General features: G+C 33.2%; 1 long non-coding RNA gene across 1 annotated transcript; it reads right to left on the reverse strand.

Moving 5' to 3' along the window:
- Positions 1–2,515: 2,515 nt before the first annotated feature.
- On the reverse strand, positions 2,516–11,283 carry LOC145136196 (uncharacterized). Its single transcript, XR_013720291.1, has 5 exons — positions 11,224–11,283; positions 11,063–11,116; positions 3,039–3,105; positions 2,854–2,939; positions 2,516–2,628 (listed from the first exon to the last, which is right to left on the reverse strand). It is a non-coding gene; the product is annotated as an uncharacterized LOC145136196 (long non-coding RNA).
- Between the last annotated feature and the right edge of the window lie 1,857 nt (positions 11,284–13,140).

The raw sequence follows: 13,140 nt of genomic DNA on the forward strand, positions 1-13,140 counted from the left end.
TAAAAAAATAAACTTGTAAAATTAATGATTTATCATTTTGTAAATTAATGGAATTATGTTCCCCCGAAGAAAATGATAGGAAAATTGATAATGAATGAAAAATATGAAACTAATTGATGTATACAAAATATAGTTTAATAGTAAATCTTGAACGAAAATATAAGTCTAATGATGTTTCTTTTAACATAAAATATGAGTAATAATATCTTTTAAAAAGATAAACCACTAGAGATACTATAATAGGTAAAAATGCCTTTTTAAACAAAAAAATTTAAGTTTAGTTATAAAATGTAGGGAAATCTCCAGAAAAGTCCCAATATTTTACCCTAATTTACAAAAAAGTCTCAAACTAAAATTTGCTTACGAAAAAGTCTCAATTACCGATAAAAATGACGATTTGGCCCTATTTTCCCGGTTTACCGGTTTCATTACTTACCCGGTTTTAATAAAGTCTCATTATTTTACCATAATTTATGAATAAGTCCCAAATTATGGTAAAATAATGGGACTTTAATGAAAATTATGGTAAAATAATGGGACTTTAATGAAACCGAGTAAGTATTGAAACCGATAAACCGGAAAAAAAAGGGTCAAATCGTCATTTTTTCCGATAGTCGGGACTTTTTCATAAACCAATTTTAGTTTGGGACTTTTTCGTAAATTAGGGTGAAATATTAGGACTTTTCCGAAGATTTCCCTAAAATGTATACACAAAATGACAAAAATATATATTTCATTGCAATGAAAAAGTTATTTTCCTTTATTAGACAATCTCAACACTATTATCACTTTATATTTGGGATAATGACTTAAAGGGGTAATATATTTTTTGATTTGTACACATTTGGTCATTGAGTTTTTTTTTGGTCCACATTTACCCCTTCAACTTGTTAAACTGTACACATTCAGTCCTTATGACCGATTACTCTACCGGGAAAAATGACTTAATAGGGTAATATATTTCTCATTTTATACACATTTAGTCCTTAATATTTTTTGTACATATTTAGTCCTTAATATTTTTTGTACATATTTAATCCTTAATATTTTTTGTTTCAAAATAAGTCGGTTTTGTTTTTGTACTAATTCAATACTTATGAATGATTTATTTAGATTTTCTCACGACATCTTACGTGAGACAATCATTGATGAAGTGCATGGGGTTGTTGATGCTTATGTCAATCACGATCTCGACTGCATGGTTGTGTAGGTATTGTGGTTTGACTTATGTTTTGTGTTCTGAACGTCGTAACTTCTTCATATGATATCAGATTTTAACGATCCTTATATCCACGTGTTCGTTTTTTGAGTCTACTACAACCTTCGTTTAGATTGCTCCCGTTAAAATGTAATATATTTTTACTTACGATTTTATAAAAAAATATTCATACATGCATTCATAAAAAACATATGAATATAAAGATTGTAAGTAAAAATATATTACTTTTTAACGGGAGCAATTTAAACGAACGTTGTAGTAAACTAAAACACGAACGCATGGATATAAAAATCGTTAAAATCTGATATCGTATGAAGAAGTTATGACGTTCAGAACACATGATCTAAGCAACCAAGTAGTCGAGATCGCGAGTGACATAAGAATCAAAAGCCCCAAACACGTCGTTAATAATTGTCTCACGTAAGATGTTGTGAGAAAAGCCTAAAAAAATCATTCGTAAATACTGAATGAGTACAAAAACAAAAATGACTTATTTTACAAAAAAAAAATATTAATGACTAAATGTGTACAAAAATATTAAGCACTAAATGTGTACAAAATGAAAAATATATTACATTATTAAGTCATTTTTACCGGGTAACCTGGAGTAACCGGTCATAAGGACTGAATGTGTACAGTTTAACAAGTTGAAGGTGTAATTGTGAACGAAAAAAAAAAATTCAGTGACCAAATATGTACAAATCGAAAAATATATTACCCTTTTAAGTCATTATCCCTTTATATTTATATTGAAATATAATATTAATTGTGATTCATTTCCTATTTGATTCTATTTTCAACTGTATTTCTAACGACAAAATTTTCAAAATATATATTTCCCTCCAAAATTTTAAATTTTCATTATAACTAGTAGGAATTAGCCGCGCCGTTGGCGCTAAGGGAATTTTTTTTAAAATACCAAATTAAATATAGTTGGCTGATCTTGCAATGAATTAATGCAAAAGGCTGTAAAGGTTTGTAAGCAATGGTGTATGATGAAAATGAAAGAAAGAAAAAGGTTTGTTACAAGGAAATCAAAAGAAGCCCATTTGTTACACATTCCTTATAGCTAAAAAAATATTGAAAGCAATTATATATCCCTACTGTAATGAACATCAAATTGTGGTACCTTACTACAGGTTCATGCGACATAGAATAAATCATTATTAAAAACTAATGTCACCTGCCCCAAGCTTGATGTTCAAACTGAAATATTAGACAAAAAAAGTTGAATATAAAATGGGATATAGAAAAAGTTCATTCGTAATAAAGTTTTATCCACAATAGCATCGTAGTTTGTACGTATGATGGTATAAAAAGGAAAAATATTACAAAATTTTAAAAAATTAGAATAAGCAAACGAAAGTAAGATGCTATATTGGATAACGACGCGAGTACATTCAACAGTCCTCCAAGAAAGGGGCGGAAAAGTAAATTTACTTGAGACACAGAACTGTAAGAAAGGGGTAGATGATAAAATATAACGATAATGGTAAAGGGGAGGGAGTAAATTTAAAAAAAATGATATCAGCCTTCACATAATGCTAAAGTTAATGCTATAAAATATAACGATAATGGTCATTTGTAAGTCTCTGTTTAAAAAAAACAGATGATAAAAGAAAAAAAAAACTTACACAATAATCAATAAAATTGTTGTTGAGTTTCAAGTTTGAGCAAATTTGAGTTCTTGTTTAACAGCTCAGCAATAGTCTGTCGCTTCCTGCAACATGGAAATACATCAGACTCTTTCACACAACAATTAACATATTGAAATTTTCAAATTTTGTAAATAAAATAGATGAGAATGTAACTTCATTACCTATATCAGTACTATTTAGATGGAGCTTCTGAATACCATTATTATCCAGCAAAGTACCATGTTAAACCTGCATACAAAACACACACTTAATGCTTCAATTGAAATTAAACATCAGATGCTTGAAGCCACATACAGGTAGTTTTAATCATTATTTTGTTGGATTAGTGTCTAAGTTTATAATTATTTTGGTATGTACTTGACCCGATGGTGCATGGTCCTTTTGGGTTGCCTTCACCAAAGCAACTTGATAGGATGAATTATGGAGAGAGAGGATTAATTATGATTTATTAATATATTATATGAATAATATATTAAAGGAGAAATCATATTGTTTAATTAATATTGGTCAATAATTAATTAAGAATTAATTTTGTGGCTAAAAGATATTAATTAAACTTAGGGGACTAGAACTATCAATTGTGCGATAGTTGAATATTGGGCTAATAGACTTCTTATTAGAGGGGTGGACGAATTCTATGGGGAAACCCATTAGAAATCGTCCAAGGCCTCTAAAGGAGGAGTCCATGGGTTGCTTAGGGCCTAAGCAGTCAAATTAGAGTTTCCTTGTTAGATAACCCTAATAGCCTCACTATTTAAGCACCCATAGGGCACCAAAAACGCGGCCATCTGATTCCTTAGGGTTTCTAGACGTTTTTGAGTATCTCTCCTCTTCTCTTTCTTCATCCTCTTGCTCTTGGTGTTTGTGAGCCATTAGAGAAGTGACATTTGTGACTCTAAGCTTTTAGAAGCAAATTACTAGAAGGAATAGATTGTTATTACTACATAACAATCAAGGTATGATCTAAACCCTATTCTTATGTTAATATTGATTATCACATGCTAGATCTAGGGTTTATGGCTTTGGATGATTATTGCATGTTCATTAGACAAACTAGATCCAAAGCTTTAGGGTTTGCATGTACACCATAGGAATGTTGTAGTGCTCATAACCCAACAGTGGTATCAGAGCCTAGGCTGTTTGTATGATGAATTGATGCTTAATTGTTCATTGCTTGCTTAAAAAAATCAATTTTTCTGGGTTCTGACTGCCAGACTCGCCGAGTCCATGAATGGACTCGACGAGTAGGTCCTACTCGACGAGTTCCATTGTGGACTCGACGAGTCCAAGGGTATGTCAGCTTAATTTCACGATTTTCTTGCCTTTTTGGCTTGGGATAATTACCATAAACGTTTTTAATTAGTAAAATCCGATTTTTTATTGATTTTGGGTGAATATCCTTTCCAAAATAGTAGATGATTGCCAATTAATCAAATATTTGTTGTCTTATATGATAATGTATAATTATTTTAGTTATTTGGTGAATTGTCTTGCAAGTAATTGGACTAGGTCAAAATTAGATAACCAAATTAATTGTTAATTGCCTTATTTGAATTATTGATCTAGAATGTTCTTGATAAAATTTGAAAAGTTTCAATTTTCTCCCTTTAGGTTTCATAGTTTTAAATTTCAACTTTAAAAGTTTTAGTTTTGAAATTTAAATAGTTAAACCCTAATATTTTGAAATGTTTCAAAACTTGCCCTCAAGTTTTGGAATTTAAATTTTGATTAAAAGTTTGATTTTAAAATGTTAAATTCTAAAACCCTAGTTTTGAAAAAGTTCAAATTACACCCTTATGGTTTTATTAAGTTAATTAAAGGTATAATTAAAAGAAAGTTAATAAATCCATTTTGACATGGTTTATGTTTAATTAAATTAAAAGGTATAATTTATTAAATTAACCCATCTAGTATTTTAAAAAGTGTAAAATACACCCTATACTATATATAACATTAAAGGTCTAATATTATATATGTATAACTTAAACTGCTAGTCTTACCGTTGGTAGGCCTCATTCACGAAGCTGGTCTATAAGGGGTGTTTAAGGAAATTGCCTATAAAATGGCGATTGAATGGGTATCCACTCTTACCCACCGCACTCTTGACTAGTGGAGGGTCGTTAGCCGAACGGGTAGGATAGGGCGAACCCTCTCATCATTAAAAGTATAATGAATAAAGTAACTAAATGTTTTATAAAATTCCCAAATCTTAGTTACTTTAGGAAAAAGTGAAATCGATGCAATTCCATGGAATTACACTTTGTACCCTTGTCGAGACAATTAGTGGAGCATGTGTGGTTAACCGGAACACTAAGTTGGGTTTGGCATTGGTAGCGAAGGATGACTTGATGTTTGTCATAGATCGATGGAGCGTGTGTGGTTAACCGGCACGTCGATTAGGTGACTGTAACATTGAGGGCACCACGTACATTAGCATGGTTATTCACACCTTATTTGTGATCCTCGGCATCCCAGTCACAATTGAAGGGCATAATCGAGATTAAACATGACATTGAAAAGTTCAATGAATCTCAACAGATCTAGGAGTTTCAATTCATTTAAAACTTAACCTTTTTTCGTTTTTCATGGTGGAAATTGGTAAATCGTCATTTACCTACCTTCAAATGTTCTGCGAGTTGGATTACGGCATCCCTCTTCCAATTTGTAGGATATTGTGTTGGGTCCTAGCCTTAATATCTCATTTGGGTGTTTTATTAAGGACTCAATCAACTAAACTTGAATTTTCTCCCGTTTCATAGATGTCAAAGTCTGACAACTATGGTCTTCCTAAATCCGTTGGAAAAAGTTTTCCACATGAAGATGATGTTCCACGATTGGATTGTGGAATGAGAAATCATGCTTATCTTCCTCCACCTCCTCCAATAATTCTCCCTGACCCACGTGTTCGAAGACTTGAAAAGTTCAAGGTCGCTCAAACCCTATTGGCAAAAGACATGAAAATGGAAAGTCTATATGTGCTCATGTCTTGAATAAAAGGTAACATATTGATAGTTTGGGAATGTTAGGTGTCAATGTCTCAAGGAAGTTGGTTGTTGACTTGGTTCTTCAGTCACTTACCGAATCATATGTAAGTTCGTTAGAGAGTACTATATGATGAACCACAACATGACCCTTATTGATTTGACTTATTTGCGTATTTGCTGCTAAATTATGAATGATTTGGCGCACTAGTCGGCAAACTTGTCTGGTAAATCAATATCCCAACCCTCTATGGGAAATGGTAACATTGGAAGTCCAGAAAAGTTTTCTCTACGCAAGAGAAAGGCTGAGTCTGAGATAGTCTCGTGTACCATTCCAAGAAGAATCCATATGTTTAAACTGCCAAAAGAGGGGGCATTGGCTATGAAGCTGCCCTGACTACCTGAGAGATCTAAGAGATGGGAGAGTCAAAATGTATGACTCTACATCAGGTAAAATCCACTATCTAACTCTATTAAGTTATTTTTAGATTCTTAATACATGATGTGATAAGATTACATTTGGTGTTTTGTAGAATCAAAGAAGAAGGAAGCTTAAAAGGAAAGAAGTGAGCTAAATCTGGTCATGAAGAAATGGATCTTAATCGCATGACTCAAAGATCGGATTGTTTGAGCTACTACTTTTGAGTTAGGATAGATTGCTAAGTAATATTTACATAGTTTTCATTTGTAATCGCATTGTAAGGACAATATTTTTCCGCAATAAAATAAATTTTGATTTATCTTATTTATATTTCTTTGCGATGAATTTTATGAAAATTGGTATTTGAATAGTTCTATTGTTAGCAATATTGTGAATGGATTTGATTCTTAGTTACGTTATTTGTGGTAATGTCAGAAGTTTACCAAATGAGGAAAGTTTCTCATCACCCAAGTTTCAATTGGACAGAAACTTGGAATCATGCAACTGGTATTGTGTGATGAATGAAAACCTTTGTATTTGGGAAATTGAAACTAATTCTTTGTTCACATAAGTATGTGAGTCAAGTGAAGGACTAGGAGATCTGGTACACAATGTTGTGCACTGGTCAAGTCCACCACAAAGAACGATAAGTTTATTCGTCATGATTTACTAAAAGTCTAGTAAACGTGATTATGCTTACAAGATTAAGTGTAATTCTAAATCATTGAAAAGTTTCAATGAATAGCAGAACGAATAAGAAGAAACAATTAGGCAGAAAGATAAAAGTTTCTCCAATCTAAGAAGAAGGGAGAGTACTTTTGTATCGTGTTTTATGATCGTCTTGGTTATTGTAGGAACCATATTACAATCCATCCTCTAAGGATACCTTAGTGCACTAGTTTGGCTAAGAAGAGGAATGGTGAATTGTAGAAATGGTTAAGTCAATAAGATGTATCGTACTTCGTTCCAATATCAAGTCTTAGAGTCATACTCCAAGACTGTGAATTGAGTGACATAATCTTAAGTAGGAATTTTCTACATTTGCACATTTTGGTAAGTTGTGATGTCTTGGATAAGACAAAGACCAGCTAATACCAAATTGTGTGTAGGTTTGTCTTGATAAAGACATACACTGACTCTTGAATATTTGTTATGTCAAGAAATGTTTCTCGACAAGAGAATCTTATATGTCGAGAGGTCAGTGAGAGTCTAAAGATCTTGGAAAGTTTCAAGAACAAATCAAGAAGTAAACCTATTAAACACTAGCACACGACTTGAGGATTGTAACCTATCGTGTTGATAAAATTTTTATTTCTGTGCCAATCCAGTTGAGTGATTATGCATATGAGTTCTACGAGTTCTCAATTGAATGCATAAGGGCAAACACCTTGATCAATGAAAGTACATTGACTGACATAGGTGAGCTGCTAAATAACTTGGAAGCAATGGTGGGACCCTTGATGGCAAGAAATTAAGAATGAACAAGTTCTGTCCATAAGAGGTTGAATTTGTCACAAACATTATCTTACGATTATGCTTATGACAAATTTGCATGGATAGGAACACATGCACCATAAAATCTAAGTGTCATAAGGTTTCTCTCCTTCATGAAAATGATTGTGAGGAAACGCTTTCACTAAGAGAGATTTTAAGGAGATAGCGATTATGTAAATTGCATTCTCAAATTCGATTATGATTACGACATCCCTTTTCATAGTTCGAATTGTGAGATTTGGCAATTAGTTTGAACAATCGAGACTTATTGCTATAAGTTCTGGAATTGGTTAGACATACATGTGAGTTGTCTAAAGTAAGGTGTATGAGTTTGAGATGCTTAGATAAAAGCTTATCAAAGCATAACGCATTGGAAATATGAACTTTGGAAAGTCGATAAGTATTGTCTTTAAGAAGTCCAATTGTTTTCTGAATACGTGTCAAAGCTAGTGGGAGTATAAATGTTATACTAGTATGGATATAATCATCATGTTAGTGGGAGCATGATTATTATTGCAAGTTAGCAATATTAATTATAGAAAACAAAAGTTTCACTTTGCAAATTTGCATAGGTTGAAAAGTTGTTTTGCTATAATTAAGGGAGAGAATGTTATACTTCGTTTCAAATCTAAAGGTTTAGATCGAGAAATTTTAATCAAATTTAGTCAAAAAGATATATGAATGTTATGTTGAAAGGATTCAACGTAAGAGAATTCTCTATATATATATATATATATATATATATATATATATATATATATATATATATATATATATATGGAAATATTTGTTGCGTTCTCACACTCGATTATGATTACGGCATCCCTTTTCATAATTCGAATCGTGAGAACATGGCAAATAAAAATATTATAGCAAAAGACTGGTAAAGTATCATGTCGTAGTAATATTCGACCGTTCTAAAATTTTCCAATTGCCTAGGGCATTAAGAAGGAAAGAAGACTAGAATCGGATTTGACTGAATTAGTTAAACAACTGTCAAGGATAATCTAAGGTTCGCCAAGGATTGGTCGCTTGTGAACAGTTGGAAGTATAGTAATGGAAGGACCATATTGACATTATTATTATTAGATATGATTCTATTAATAATGAGTTGTCATATGGCAAATATGGAAATGTTTCCTTATTGGGAGTTGGACGTTAAGGATCTATGTCTAGATTAGAAACTTTTATGCAAGAAGGATATTCAAAGGAATGTACTTTGAATGTGAGACTTCATGACTATGGAATTGTCTTGCAACAATCTCCAATAGAAGACTTTGTAATTTCATTGGCCGAGTCTTGGTGATTTTTGTGCCATGACATTACGAAAGGACCATTGCATAAAGTGTTAGAATCTAACATATTCTATAAGTGGCAAGAATTTGGTATTCTTACAATTGTGGTTAGGATTGGGAATTGTAAAATAAGTGTGATTGAAAATGTTATTCAATTATACTATTTCACAGAGTAAGGACCATAAGTAAACATAGTGTGCATGCTAAGAGCATGGGACAATTGTCGTTATAATTCAAGTAAGAAGTTGATTAACCGAAACAACAAATAACGAGTAATCAATATGGTGATTAAATAAAAGGTGTTTTATTTATACTCAAAGGTTTGAGCCATATAAGATTAGTATTATTCTTGTGTTTCAATTTGCATGTTTTGACTTCCTAAATAATTGAGTTATTTGAGAATAATCGAATTATTTGAATGTTCCACAGTCGCTCATACTTTGGGAGTAGGTATGAAAGAAGATTGTCATGAATTGGTGTGTAGATTGTCTAAAGTGTATTAGACATAGCACAGGTTTGCTACAACGTTCATGAGTGCTTACGAATATGATTTGAGCATTGGATTAAACCCACGCTCACTTGGATCACTTCATGGATTTTATCATGAGTGATTGGTGAGACGATAATATCTTATATTCTTGAAACCAAGATGTGTGAGTTGTATCTTACGAGTCGGGTATATATTGATAATATGTAAACGCACCAGTAACTTGGTGTTATAAAACGTATTGTTGTGTGTGATTCGGTGAGTAAGTACAAGCGAGCATTGAGTCGAAGTTTATCCGTTCCTTTTACCCAATGTGGGATAAAAGCGATATCTGTAGGCCCCTCGATGATTTAGTGATGACAAAGGAAAGTGCTCGGCCGGGCCAGGTCTAATTTGATTTGTTCAATTAGTCAGTCGTCGTAAATCAGAAATCGAGAAACAGCACATAGACTGAGAGAATTATTTCAATCCATGTCTCACGTCTATATGATATCTAGAACGGAGGAATATATGATTCCTTATCTAAAGGACGCGTATCTGATAAGATCAGAGTTGACAGCGGCTTTTGAAAGCTACGATTTGCGGATCAGGATCTGAAGTCATACGCAGAATAGTTATTAGACTTATCCAAGTGGGAGACTATTGGATTAGTGTCTAAGTTCATAACTATTTTGGTATGTACTTGACCCGATGGTGCATGGTCCTTTTGGGTTGCCTTCACCAAAGCAACTTGATAGGATGAATTACGGAGAGAGAGGATTAATTATGATTTATTAATATATTATATGAATAATATATTAAAGGAGAAATCATATTGTTTAATTAATATTGGTCAATAATTAATTAAGAATTAATTTTGTGGCTAAAAGATATTAATTAAACTTAGGGGACTAGAACTATCAATTGTGTGATAGTTGAATATTGGGCTAATAGACTTCTTATTAGAGGGGTGGACGAATTCTATGGGGAAACCCATTAGAAATCGTCCAAGGCCTCTAAAGGAGGAGTCCATGGGTTGCTTAGGGCCTAAGCAGTCAAATTAGGGTTTCCTTGTTAGATAACGCTAATAGCCTCACTATTTAAGCACCCCTAGGGCACCAAAAACGTGGCCATCTGATTCCTTAGGGTTTCTAGACGTTTTTTAGTATCTCTCCTCTTCTCCTTCTTCATCCTCTTGCTCTTGGTGTTTGTGAACCATTAGATGAGTGACATTTGTGACTCTAAGCTTTTAGAAGCAAATTACTAGAAGGAATAAATTGTTATTACTACACAACAATCAAGGTATGATCTAAACCCTATTCTTATGTTAATATTGATTATCACATGCTAGATCTAGGGTTTATGGCTTTGGATGATTATTGCATGTTCATTAGACAAACTAGATCCAAAGCTTTAGGGTTTGCATGTACACCATAGGAATGTTGTAGTGCTCATAACCCAACATATTTTGCCAATTATCCTAAGGTGAGTCATATCCAAACCCAGTCACCAGTAGAGATCGTTCAACCTTATCAGTGTCACCTAACATGATTTTTTTGCCCATTACAAAATGCACTTCCACCTAAAAATACATAAAAATAAAATAATCAATATATTGTTTATACCTAATTAATCGTAATCGTAACAAAAATGCATACAATACCATTCACCAAAATAATTACTTCATACCAGAAACCGCAGAGAATATGTGTGTGTTCCAACACATGGCATCCCCAACAAACTCTACCTACCAACAAAAATGTAAAGAACCTCAATAACAATTTTAAAAGATATTTCGTATATTTGAGCCATTAAATTAAAGAAGTGAAATAGGCTATGAATATGATATTATATATACAATAGCAACAGTTGCAGGTTTTCCTTTGAAGAGAGCACTCCCACGAAGACTGCAAAGCTTGGATACCCATGAGCAAAATCTATTGTCCTGTCTATACGCAGAGAATCAATCGTCATCTCAAATCAAATCACATGAAAGAAAGATATAACAAATTACAGAAAAGTGACATAGGAGGAACAAAAAAACCTTTAGGAACAAAACAACCAAATTACGGAAGCGGACACCCGCTCTCCTCCACTCGTTGTCAACGTCGTCTGCTTTTAGCCTACAGGTTTGGATGGAAGTTAAAGTAGATACAAAGAAAAAAGAAAGCGTACCTCCAAAATAACAGTTTCCAAGGCGGATGTAGGAAAATAAGATTATCAACCCCTTTGTTGATCTAAAAAGAGTTAATTTCTTTCAGGACTTAAATCAAACAATTGGTGTGCAACCTGAATCCATATTTCAAATGAGCAAAAAACATAGGCAAATCAGAACTTTAGAATCCATCTTTGAAAGTTTACCTCATTGAAATTTAGGATTTGTGTATTAGATCATCGTGATGATGGTGGTTGGCATTCTTCTTCCCCAATGGTGACAGAAGCAATCGACTTCAAATTATGAGCTGATTTTGCTTGTCCCTGCCTATTTGATTTTGTTGTAATGGAATACACAGTGGTAGAGTGTGTAAAGATCAGAATAAGAGACGATGAAGGGGATGTTTTTAATCGAAATCAAAATTGAAGAAGAACCTAGAATAGAAACTTATCTGATTAGATGGGTAGGGCATCAATCGATAACTCAGAAAGGAACATGGAAGTAATGGAGCTTGAATCGAATAATCGGCTGCTGGGATAAAGTGTTGTGAATTTGGCGGCTACCATGGGCAAAAAACAACGTAAGTAAACACATAAAATCTAATTTGTAAGAAAATATTTCAAAGATGGAACTTTAAGTTATAAACTGATCAGTTGGGTAGTGAATCGATCCCTAAAATAAGCAGAAGCCACAGATATCATTAATAAAATTAAACAAAATAAACAATCAAATTTCAATGAAACCTAAAACTGTGTCTTTGAATTCACTAAACCAACCTAATATTGAAACAAAACTCTTCCTCGTCCCTTTCAATTCTTTGAAACCTGCAAAAAAACAAAAAAAAAATTTATAGCAGATATATTAAAATCCAAAAAAGCAGAACACAATCTGTTGAAAGGGGGAGAGTGATTGCAGGGATAGTTCGACAGTGATCGCATAAGGCAAGGGAGGTCTGGTACGGGAGGTAACAGAGCAGCCAGCAGACATTAAATTGTGGTTGACTCCTCAGAACGGCTTCAATAGGAGCAGTATATCCCACGTACAGAAGCACAACAATTTTAAAATCCACCAAAGCAAGAGATAATGTTAAATTTAGGGCAAAATAGATGAGCAATATATATTGGCATACAGAAGGAGGTTATCTAGCGTTGGTCTAAACGGAGGTGAAGCAGCAGAGCGAAGAAGAAAGGAGAGCAGGGTTATCGACTGATATCTAGGGAGCTTACAGAATGAGAATAGATCTAATCACAGGAGAAAGATAATGAATGATGTCCATGGCGGTGCAACATCTGATTGGGTGGAAGAGGCGGTGGTGGGAAAAGTGGGATAAGAAGGAAGAGAAGAATACAATTTATTGTGGCGTTTGAATGAGAAGAAGAAGTTCGGTGGCAAAAGATGAAAGAGAAAAAAGTTTCCTGTTCATCGTCATTTTAACAATTAATAGTATATAT

This window comes from Lactuca virosa, chromosome 9 (genome assembly GCF_052849685.1).
Source record: "Lactuca virosa cultivar CGN04683 chromosome 9, Lactuca_virosa_CGN04683_v6, whole genome shotgun sequence".
Taxonomy (NCBI): domain Eukaryota; kingdom Viridiplantae; phylum Streptophyta; class Magnoliopsida; order Asterales; family Asteraceae; genus Lactuca; species Lactuca virosa.